The sequence below is a fragment of the Pinus tabuliformis genome, chromosome 2_1 (genome assembly GCF_031772625.1).
Source record: "Pinus tabuliformis cultivar Carrire ecotype Pingquan chromosome 2_1, CPIR1, whole genome shotgun sequence".
NCBI classification, from domain to species: Eukaryota; Viridiplantae; Streptophyta; class Pinopsida; order Pinales; family Pinaceae; genus Pinus; species Pinus tabuliformis.
In genome coordinates, this window is record NC_142299.1 from 819,974,914 (window position 1) to 819,986,864 (window position 11,951).

The window sequence follows — 11,951 nt, forward strand, 5'->3', positions numbered from 1 at the left end:
ACTATCCAAATAGGTGTTCACGTGTATATTTGTACAGGAAAAAAAATATCTATGATGACAACATAAAACTCCATGTATCTCATTCACATTAACATCCTCAAAGAAAATATTTCATTGTTCTTTTACAACCATTTGATATTTAAAAATTCTTGTAGTTATCTGGGTGTCTTAATTGCCACCAACGTCAGCATCAATGGTGTTATGGGGGTTTCCATTGTCTAATTGGAAGGTCACATCCATGCCCAAATTCTCCCTCCTTTCATCTAATTATGAAAAGAAGATTTAATTTATAAACCCAAGTCTATATAAAGGTGGAGTGACATGGGGGCGTGTGTTGCAAACAATCAAATATGTGCGCCTGTGTGTGTAGACATACACACAACATAGTACATGTATATCATGCCATCTTATGGGCGCCTATATTATATAGAAGACTTTGGAGAACTGATCAATTGTATCTAGACATTTTGTTGAAAATGTTTGATATGGTCTTTTCATCCTTATCTTCTAGAATTAATTGATTTTGATCTTTTATATCTTTATTCATTCACTCTGCCATCCCTAACCACTTCAATTCTCTTTTGCAATGTAATTGGAACATTATAACTCTCCCTACTAGTGTTTTAGGTGCGTTGAAAGGGGAAAAAAGTGTTTTCTATGTGGTTTCCATGGAATTTATTATGCATTCCAACTTCCTTCTTGAGCTATTTCCCTAGTATACTCAATGGGGTGTCACTTTGAGCTATGATAGAGCCCTATGCTGACATTTTGAATTGTAACAAGTATGGAATTCATTTTTGGACTACCTAGGACATAGAAAGATCATGATTTTGTGATGGTTCAAGATGGAACATTTTGTACCGTGCAAGAAAAACAATGATGCTATCAAAGTGATTTCCTTCATTTTTCAAGAGATTGTGATGTTATATGGACTACTAAGGACTACCACTTTTGTTAGAGATACAATGTTCATTAGATACTTTTTTAGGAGACTTTGGAAGAAGATGGGTACAAAGTTGTTGTACATTTTATCATATAACCCAGAAAGAAATGGATAGATCGAGATGGTTAATCAAATGAATTTATTGAGAAGTTGGAGTAGGGAAAAACCAAGTAAATGGATCTTTTTGGCATGAAATCAATTCACCTACAACAATATAATAGGCATGTGGGAAAGAGTTCATTTCAAATTGCTTATGGCAAGTAGCCAAAGGGAGTCATATATTTGGTGAAGTTGCGAAATATTGAGGATAAGAGTATTGATTTAAGTCACTTTATAGAGGGAATACAAGAAATTAATGAGCAGGTTGAATAAAAGCTATGGTAAATAAATGTCATATATAAAAAACAAGACATTTACATAGAAAGATTATTAATGAACTAGTAATGGCCCATTTAACGAGAAAGATTCCCTAATGGTACATACATTAGACTCAAAATATAAGAAAATTAGACCATGTTGATTCTTGAGGAAGATTTCGAATAACACCTATAAATTGTTGTTAGAAAAGAATATTGACAATTTGTTGATATTCAATTTTGCTAACATGTATGTCATGATAGAAAATATGATGATGAAGAAGGCACCATGGATGAATGGAGGAAGCAATTACGTGTCAATCTAGCTAAGGAAGCAAGGAATTTTTTTGCAAAAAGGGTTTGTAAAAGAAACTCAAAGAAAGAGTATTGTGAGTATTTAGCTAAGTGGAAAAATAGGGGCTCTAAGGATACATCTTGAGTTTCCAAATGGAACATACTTGCAAGGTTCTTCCTCTACTGTAAAACCTACTATTGCATTCTTATGGTTGAAAACCTCATGAAAACCTAATGAAAACCCAAATTAATTAAATAAGAGTAGAGTTCAAATTATGTTCAAGATACTTCTTGTCTATGATTAATTTCTTTCGAGTTTTCAATAGTCAGAGATAATTAATTTTTATGAATTCTATCAAAAATACATGAAATTGTCTAATTAAAATAATGTAATATGCATCGATTCTACTTAAAATAATATGAAAACTTAAATCACTTTCTATCAATTATTTCTTAAAACTTAAATACATAACATCATATAAAATATTTATATTTACTTTTATTTTATTATTTTAAATAATTAAAAAATTGTTTTTAAAATAAATATTTATATTATATAATTAATAAATAATTTCTTATTTATTTTGTTCCTCAAAAATCTTGGGTTCACATTTTCCTTTCATGAAAAAATATAATCATATATAAATATTATATCAACCTACCAAAAAAACTTTATTTACAATTTTTTAATAATAATAATATATTTAAATATGTAACATTATACTAAAATATAAATATTTTTAAATATTAAACTTAGAAACTTAATATTTTTAATTTTTAATTTAATTCAATGCAAACTTAAAAACTCGATTCGCCCACTGATTAATCCATTCCCTTTCAAATTGCTTTTTAAAATAAAAATATATTTCTTATATATATATATCTGGCTCCCATATATATGTCAATATATTGTATTAATGTCCAGAGGGTTTAGGTGATTCGGAAAGGAGATACACTGCCTCATTAATAGACGGTATCTACACTGTCACGTGAATATGAGCGTTTTCAATATAAAAGAAAATGATCTTTTCCGAATGTACATGTAGGCACAGCAGATAGAAAACTCATGTGATGAATATACCTGTCAATAGAAGAAATGTCGAAGGTTGTAATAATCTGACAGGCTGTAAGGTTCAAACCACAGTCTGTCTGGCTGTAAGGTTCGAACCACAGTCCGCTCATTATTCTTGACGCAAGCCTCAAATTCAAGGTCTTGAGAATCCCTCTAACCTTTACAATATTCGTCGCATAACCCTATCGCCTGGAATGCCTGCTGCACCATCTGCGGCTTTATCCAGTGAATGTCAGGGTCTATCAGATAGCAAACCTTACAACATTCATACAAAATGTACGTCGTTTCTGCCATTAAACTGATGAAATCGATGGCATAATTTGTAAAAAAAACTATTGACGCGCGTTTTTCAGTGAGTCACGGAGTGCCATCTTCAACTTCGGAATCTCGCTCTGAATTTCGAGTCACCGAGTGTCAGAAACTCATGCCTTGACAACATCCTCAGTAATACAATAACAACACATGGACTCCTAAATCAACTGCCCAATCTTAGGTAGATGAGGTTGGTGAATCATATCCACTGCAAGAAATTACCTGTAAGAAGCAAGCCAATCACGTAACTGTGTCCGTAAACAACTCAACTATCTTATTCCACCACGTGATCCGTGTTGCAGATCGCGACTTCCGCTGGTACAATGATATGCTCCATTTTAAAAGTATACATTTTTACAATAACGTGTTCTTCCTGTACGCAGTCGCTCTATCGATTTCAATTTCAATTTTCTCTTGTCACATCGTTTTCCAAATTAATGCTAGTTGTATGTCCTTATACCCTATTGTTCCATCAGTTTTCCTACCTAATGTTCCCTTCAAACTAAAGCGAGACATAATAAATTGACTGCTCACAATAATTGAGCAGGAAATAAAATTATCTAAACAATGCGAATAGATTGCTATGGGAATAAATTCATGAGGGATAAAAACTTAAAACTTACAAAACCCAATAGCTTTTAAGTTTAAGTTTTAGGGGAAGAGTTGAGCATCGAGTCATCTTTGTCTAAAGTAAACTATCACATGGAGTATTAGACATCTTTGTCTAAAGTAAACTATCACATGGAGTATTAGACTCAATAGTCTTGCACAGTCGTAGTGACAACATCTTATTACTGAGAAGATTCATTCTTCATTCAACATTAAGGTTGGCTCTAGCATATGCCTAGCTTAGCTTGGGAAAAAAAAAGTCTGTTAGGTCCTTATACTACTACTGTAGCCCCTTATTGTTATTAGTGCAACCCCCTTATTGTATTGTTGTGCCCATGTAGTCCCCATGTTGTTATTATTGTGCCTCATAGAAGCCCACTATTGTTATTGTTATGCCCCTACAATAATATTGTTATGTAGGCTCTTATTATATTGGGACCACTTAGACTTTTATATATAGAAAAAATGTATTTTCATTTGTATCATCCAAGAATTTGTTCATTTTTGTAATGTAAAGGAGGTCGTCCCCTCGAAGAGGTTGATTTCTAAGTCGTTGATCTATGCTTTCTATCTTTTTGTGAGCTAGTTTCATAACAAAGTCTATGCTAATGCCACAAAAATGTGTTTGGATGCATAATTTATACTTGCAAAGAATACAATACACCCAACCATCATCCACTTGTTGAATACCAAATTATACTTATCTATATAAGCCCAATGATTTCATACACCAAGAAAACTTCATAACATAGATAGAATTTGTTAATGTGTGTGCAATCATTCTTTACAATAAACTTTTTTTTATCACCCCTTCCTTATCTTCAGCCATGTCCCTCATAAAGGGTAATCCACCACAATAAATTTGTCCTAGCATAGCAAGGAGGGTTCTTTTCTAGAATAATTACACATTAACTATAACAATCTATCGTTATAGGTATATAAGAAACCAACATCTAAATATATCATTTACAATCACATGACTTCCTTACTCACATCAATGGTTACCATGTACTTATCTTTTATAGTTTAGAGTGTAACTACAACAATTGTTTTTCTCATCCAACTCATTGCTCCACCAAATTGGTTAAATATGTAACCACTTCTCAACCACCTTCAATGATAAAGATCTACAACCTAGTTTGCATGAAGAAAACATGGTGTACATATACACTATATTTGGTCCAAGCCTTTCGTAGTAGAAAATTACATAATCTAATGTGCCATGCAAATATCTAAAAAAGATCTTTCAACAATGCCACTACATTTTGACACAAATTCTAGGATTTTGACATAAATTTCCTAAAAAACCCCACTAGATGTGAAATTTCTAGTCTCTCATATATCATGACATGCATCAAACTTCCAAAATCTAGTACATAAAGAACACAAGTTATCTCCACTTCCTCTTCCCGCGTCTTCATATACTATTTCTCTTATAACTTTACAGTCATAGGAATAATAACCTTGACTAGCTTATATTGATGCATCCCAAAACTTTGTAATATTATCTCAATACATTTCCTATTATTCAATCAAAATGGCATGCCTAAATGGTCCCTTTGAATTCCTACACCTAAAATAATGTTTGAAACACTAAATTCCTGTTGGGTTGTGTTATATTCTTTCCATGTAGTTAATGGAGGGTTTGAAGGGAACCATAACCCCACTTTATGGGGTTCGGGGCAGCGCCCCGGAAAATTTTGGTTTTGGACCTCATGTTAGGTTGGGCAGACCCACCTATGGTTTTGTGCATGATTTTCGCACATGTTTTTTGGCCACGATGGTTTTCAGTCCATGGTATTGGATGCTTCGGCATGTATAAATATGTATTGTAACATTAAAAGGAACATAATGAAAAATCAAACTGGTAGTCTCAGTTTTGGGATCCAGTGGGAAAATATCTGTGTATATGTGTTTTATGTGTTATGCTCTCACATTGTTTATTTTTATGTGTTTTAGAATTCATATGCAGGTAATTTCTATACAGGGTTAAAACCTACATTTGGTATCAAAGTTGTTTTGGCTTCAAGGGGGCGGCTTTGTTGCTGAGGGGTTTTGCTCAGGCCTATGGTAGACCCTGTTTAGTGGGAGATCTACAAGATCGATTTTGGTGGTGAAAGAAGATGGCGAGCAGTGGAAAGATAGAGATCGAGAAATTTAATGGTCAGAGTTTTGAGTTGTGGAAACTCAAGGTGGAGGATCTGTTGGTGGATAAAGATCAGTGGATCACGGTAGATCCAGGTGCTAAACCAACGGGAGTGACCAATGAAGAATGGAAGAAGTTGGATCGAAAGGCAAAGAGCACAATACGATTGTGTGTCTCAGATTCAGTATTGTTGAATGTATCAGGGGAAGCTACGGCAAAGGCTTTGTGGGACAAGTTAGGGACTTTGTACCAATCTATATCTCTAGTGAATAAATTGTTCCTGCGGAAAAAGCTATATAACCTGAGGATGAAAGATGGAGACTTGGTGATAGAGCATCTGAATGTGTTTAATACTATGGTAAGTCAGTTAGCATCTGTTGATATTAAAATTTCAGATGAAGATAAGTGCATCAGTTTGTTGTGTTCTCTACCAGATTCGTGGGATAGTTTGGTTATTGCAATAGGTAGCAATGCCACTGCCTTGCATTTTGATGAAATAGTCTCATCCTTGCTGACGAGGAGCTAAGACAGAAAAATATGGAGAGCCGAAATGGTGATGCCTTGTATGTACAAGGACGGTCCCAGAATAGAAACAAAAATAAGTCATCGAGTGGGAGATCTAAATCTCCAGGAAAACCTGTAAAGGTGGTGTGCTGGAAATTAGGAAAGGAAGGGCACTTCAAAAGGGACTATAAATCTAAAGCTCCTAATAAAGGAAAGGGATCTGATGATGCTCCTTCTGTGGAGGCGAAAACCACCTCAGATGAAGGTGGAGATTTGTACTTGGCTTCTTCAAGTACACATGTAGATCATGAGGCATGGTTGATTGAATCAGGTGCATCCTTTGACTTCACTCCCCATAGAGAGTAGTTTTGTGTGTACGAGAAATACGATGGTGGTGATGTCTTCTTAGGGGATGATAGGAAGGATAGAACCATTTGTCGCGGAAATGTAAAGTTGAAGTTGCAAGGTGGAAGGGTTAGAACACTTCGGGTGTTCTGCATATTCTTGCATTCGCCAGAAATCTGATTTTTGTAAGCAATTTGGATGATGCAGGTGTAAAAACAGTGTTCGAGAAGGATACCTACAAGATGGTTCGGGGAGCACTGGTATTGATGCAGGGAGTTCAGACTAGAACTCAGTACAAGCTACCAGGTAGCACTATTGTTGATGGGTGCAACAGTCCTGTGGTTCTTGAAAGTGGAGCAAAAAATCTAGTGGTCTCTGGAGAAAAGACCATATTGTGGCATCAAAGGCTTGGAAATATTGGAGAGAAGGGCCTTCAAATACTTCATGGTAAAGGTATGGTAGAAGGTATGAGTAATATCTCTCTGGATTTTGATTTCTATGAAAATTGTGTATATGGGAAGCAAAATCGGGTGAGTTTCCGCTCTAGTGGTTAGAGGACGAAACAAATATTAGAGCTCGTGCATAGTGATGTGTTTGGACCTGTGAAGGTTCCATCACTGGGTAAGTCTGTGTATTATGTATCATTTATACATGAATTCTCAAGGAATACGTAGATATGTTTCCTTAAGAAGAAATATGAATTCTTTGACAAGTTTAAAGAATTCAAGGCTCTGGTGGAAAACCAGACAAAGAAGAAGATAAAGGTGCTGAGGACAGATAATGGTGGAAAGTTTTACAGTAAGGAATTTGAAGAATTATGTAAGAAGTGTGGTATAGCATGGCAGAAGACTACTCCATATACACCTCAGCAAAATGCAATTGCAGAAAGAATGAATAAGACGTTGATGGAAAGGGCAAGAAGCATGCTCAGTGGTGCCAGGTTAGGACAGGAATTCTGGGCAGAGGCAATGGATACTGCATGTTACCTGGTCAATAGGTCACCTTCATCAGCGTTGGAGGATAAGACTCCACAAGAGGTATGGATTGGTAAGAAACCCTCTCTTTCACATCTAAGGGTATTTAGATGTGATGCATATGTACATGTTCCAAAGGAGAAAAGAACCAAGTTGGATAGTAAATCTGAAAAGTGCATCTTTATTGGGTATAAGGATGGTTTAAAGGGTTATAAGCTTTGGAACCCAGTAACAAGGAAGGTTGTGTACAACCGAGATGTGGTGTTCAGAGAGGTGAAAGATGTTATTAAACATGAAGTCCAACGAAAGGAACCTGAGAAGATAGAGTTTGAGCTAAAGGAGGAAGAACCAGACTCTACAAAAAAGGAGGAATCAGAAGATGAAGAGCCACAAACTCCGACTTTGAGAAGATTAGTTCGAGAAAGAAGGCGCTCAGAAAGGTATAGTCCATCTGCTTTTTGTTCAAATTTTACTTTGTCTGTTACTGATGATCACAAAACTATGAAGGAAGTAGTGGATTCAGAGGATGGAAAACTCTGGAAAGAGGCCATGGTTGATGAAATGGCATCTTTGCACAAAAATGAGGCTTGTGATTTGGTCGATTTTCCAGCTGGAAGGAACCCATTGGCAGCAAATGGGTGTTCAAAAAGAAGACAAATGCAGAAGGAAAAGTGGAGAAATACAAAGCTCGATTGGTAGCAAAAGGTTATTCCCAGGTGCCGGGAATTGATTTTGGTGATATTTTTTCTCCTGTTGCTAAGGTGGCTTCTATTAGATTACTTTTATCAGTTGCTGCTGCTTTTGATTTTGAGGTAGAACAGATGGATGTGAAGACAACATTTCTTCATGGGGATCTGGAAGAGGAGATCTACATGAAGAAACCTAAAGACTTTACAGTGAAGGGTAAGAAAGAACTGATTTGCAAGTTAAAGAAGTCTCTATATGGTTTAAAATAGTCACCAAGGATGTGGTATCAAAAATTTGATACATTTATATGGGGACTTGGCTTCACCAGAAGCAAAGCAAATCATTGTGTGTATTTTAAATTAATTGGTGACCATGTTATTTATTTGGTCTTGTATGTGGATGATATGTTGCTAGTTGGAAATGACAAAGAAGTTATCTAGGATTTGAAGACCCAATTGTCCTCCAAATTTGACATGAAAGGTCTTGGTGCTGCAAACTATATTTTGGGCATAGAAATTAAAAGAGATCGGGCAAAGAGGAAGCTCTAGTTAAACCAGAGGAAGTATGTCGAGATAATACTATAGAGGTTTAATATGCAGGATAGTAAACCAGTGAAGGTTCCTATTCCTATAGGTGTGAGGTTATCTGCTGAACAGTGTCCCAAGACACAAGAAGAGGAAGAGGACATGTCCCGTGTTCCATATGCAAGTGCAGTCGGTAGCCTAATGTATGCAATGGTCTGTACTAGACCAAACATTGCACATGCAGTGGGAGTATTGAGCAGGTTTATGTCAAAACCAGGAAAGGAGCATTGGACAATAGTGAAGCGAGTTTTCAGGTATTTGCGTGGCACTAGTGATTATGGTTTGTGCTACCAAGGAAGACCAAGATTGGACAGAGTGTTGGATATTTGTGGCTTTGTTGATGTAGACTGGGCTGGAGATTTGGATCAGAGAAGATCTACAAGTGGGTATGTGTTTAACCTATTTGGAGGTGCAGTTAGTTGGATGAGTAAGAAACAATCTGTAGTGGCACTATCAACTACAAAGGCAGAATACATGGCAGCCACTCATGCAAGCAAGGAATCAGTTTGGTTGCAGATATTGTGTTCAAGTATGGGGTTAGTACAGGAAGCTATAAGGATATACTGTGATAGCCAAAGTGCAATTTTCTTGGCAAATAACCTTGCATATCATTCAAAGACAAAGCACATTAATGTTCAGTATCACTTTGTGAGGGATATGATAGAAGACAAAAAGGTGTTGCTGGTAAAGGTAGACACTTTGAAGAATACTGCAGATGCATTGACAAAATCTATGAGCTCTGAGAAGTTCTCTTGGTGTAGAGAGACAATGGGCATTTTAGGGCTGGGAAAATGACTAAACTCTCTTTTGGTCCCCTGTGGAAAGAAAACAAGTGGGAGAATGTTGGGTTGTGTTATATTCTTTCCACGTAGTTAACAGGGGGTTTGAAGGGCACTCGTAACCCCACTTTATGGGGTTCGGGGCAGCGCCCCGGAAAATTTTGGTTTTGGACCCTATATTAGGTTGGGCAGACCCACCTATGGTTTTGTGCATGATTTTCGCACTTTTTTTGGACGCGATGGTTTTTGGTCCATGGTATTGGATGCTTCGGCATGTATAAATATGTATTGTAACATTGAAAGGAACATAATGAAAAATCAAGCTGGTAGTCCCGGTTTTGGGATCCAGTGGGAAAATCTCTATGTATATGTGTTTTATGTGTTATGCTCTCACATTGTTTATTTTTCTGTGTTTTAGAATTCGTATGCAGGTAATTTATATACAGGGTTAAAACCTACAATTCCTTGGCATATTGGTCTAAGATGGAAATTAATACTTGACATCCTTCATAATTTTTATGTTAATCCTAAATAACAACATATCATCTACATCCTACAACACCACAACAACAAAGTAAACACCACCATGTTTGGAATACACACAATGATTAGCTTTTCTCTATGAAATGAAAAGTCGTGAAACATAAATATAAAAATTATGGTATCACATTATTGGTAATTGCAAAATATAAAGGTATTTATTTCAGTTGCATGACAATTCCTCATTTCTTTTCAATATAAAAACTTCAAGTTATGACTTATAGATTTCTCCTTTTAGATGTATATTTTGCTGTAACAACCCCAGGTTAAAAATCCATGTAATAAATTTAATAAAGGCAAAATAATAACCAAGGTCACAGGACACGTATTCCAAGCTGAATGTTGGGAAAAAAACATAGTGATGGGGATCACTTGTGATTAATTAATGGTTATGGAAATTGGCAAAGGCAATGGAAAAGGCTTTGGAAAGGCATGAGGCATTTATTGGCATTTTATTTATGAAAATAATGGAAATAGGAGAAAATGAAGGTGAAAGGTCACATGTTGCATGTGAGGAGGAAAATGAAGGAAAAACAACAGAAAATGAAGAAAATAGAGTCTCAATGATAAAAAGGCATCTGAGGATTACTTCACAACTTTTTACAGTGTTAGCTATTGTCAGTTAAGTCTTTGGAACTGTCATTCTATTATTCCTCTTTCATTCCCTTGGACACTTAGAATTTTCTTGGAACACTTTTGGAGCATTGTGACATACTTGGGATTTGGAACAAGAATACAAAGGGAAAATAGGAAAGCACAAGAGGACAACAAGATCAATAGATATAACTGGTTTTCTTTGCAGGTACCGACTTGCATGTATGATTTACTTGCTAGTTCTTGCATGAATGGTATATGCATGTGGTTATTTGGCTATGATATTTCATTGGCATGGAGAATTTCTTGGATTGACAATGTTTTACCTAGCCTTGCCATTTCCTAGATAGCCATGGTGTTGTGGGTTTCACTCTTTTGTTTTTTGGTTGGTGCTCATGATCCTTATGCATGTGGGTTGAGTTATTATTTCTTGGAGCCTTAGTTGGACAAACGCTCTGGAAGCCCTGTCTTAAATTGGGTTGAGTTTCTAGTATTAGAAGCCTTGGTTGGACAAATTCTTTGGAGCCCTTGCTAGGTTGAGTTACTAGTCTTGAAATCCGGGTTGGAACAAACACTCTAGAGCCCTAGACAACTTGGATAGAGACCAATATGGTGATGTTTAGTGAGGTCAAACCATGAGGTGGAATCACTGGTTAAGGATTGAGGTGGTTTGGCCTCTAGAAGCCTTGGTTTGGTTTTCTTGGTTTATTCTATGAGATTCTGCATTCATGCTTGGAATATGGCTTGGGGGTGATTGAATGAAAGAAAGATTTCGTTCAGCCCAATCTATGGCTGGGTGCTACATGGAAATCACTGACATGGTTGGATTTCCGTATGTTAATAAGAGATCCTTTCCTCTTATGCTCTATGTGTAAATGTATTTGTTATTATGTGGCTATGATGGTTTTATATCATTTTTATTTATCTGGTTATATGATGGTTACAAGTATGGTTTTATGACAGTGTTGAGTTATGGCTCTTATCATGTTTTGTTAGTAGATGAAATTTTGATGAATGAATGATGAAATAGATGATAATGCAGCTAATGTGAGAGGGCATGAGACCTCTTGAAGAATCTTAGATAAGGATGTGGTCCCTATATTCAAATGTGTTTTTATGACTTGTACATTACATGTTCATGATGTGTTTGACGAAATGTGTGTCATGGTTACAATAAGTTAAGTCATGTCCTTGTTCAAGTTTTGCATTAAA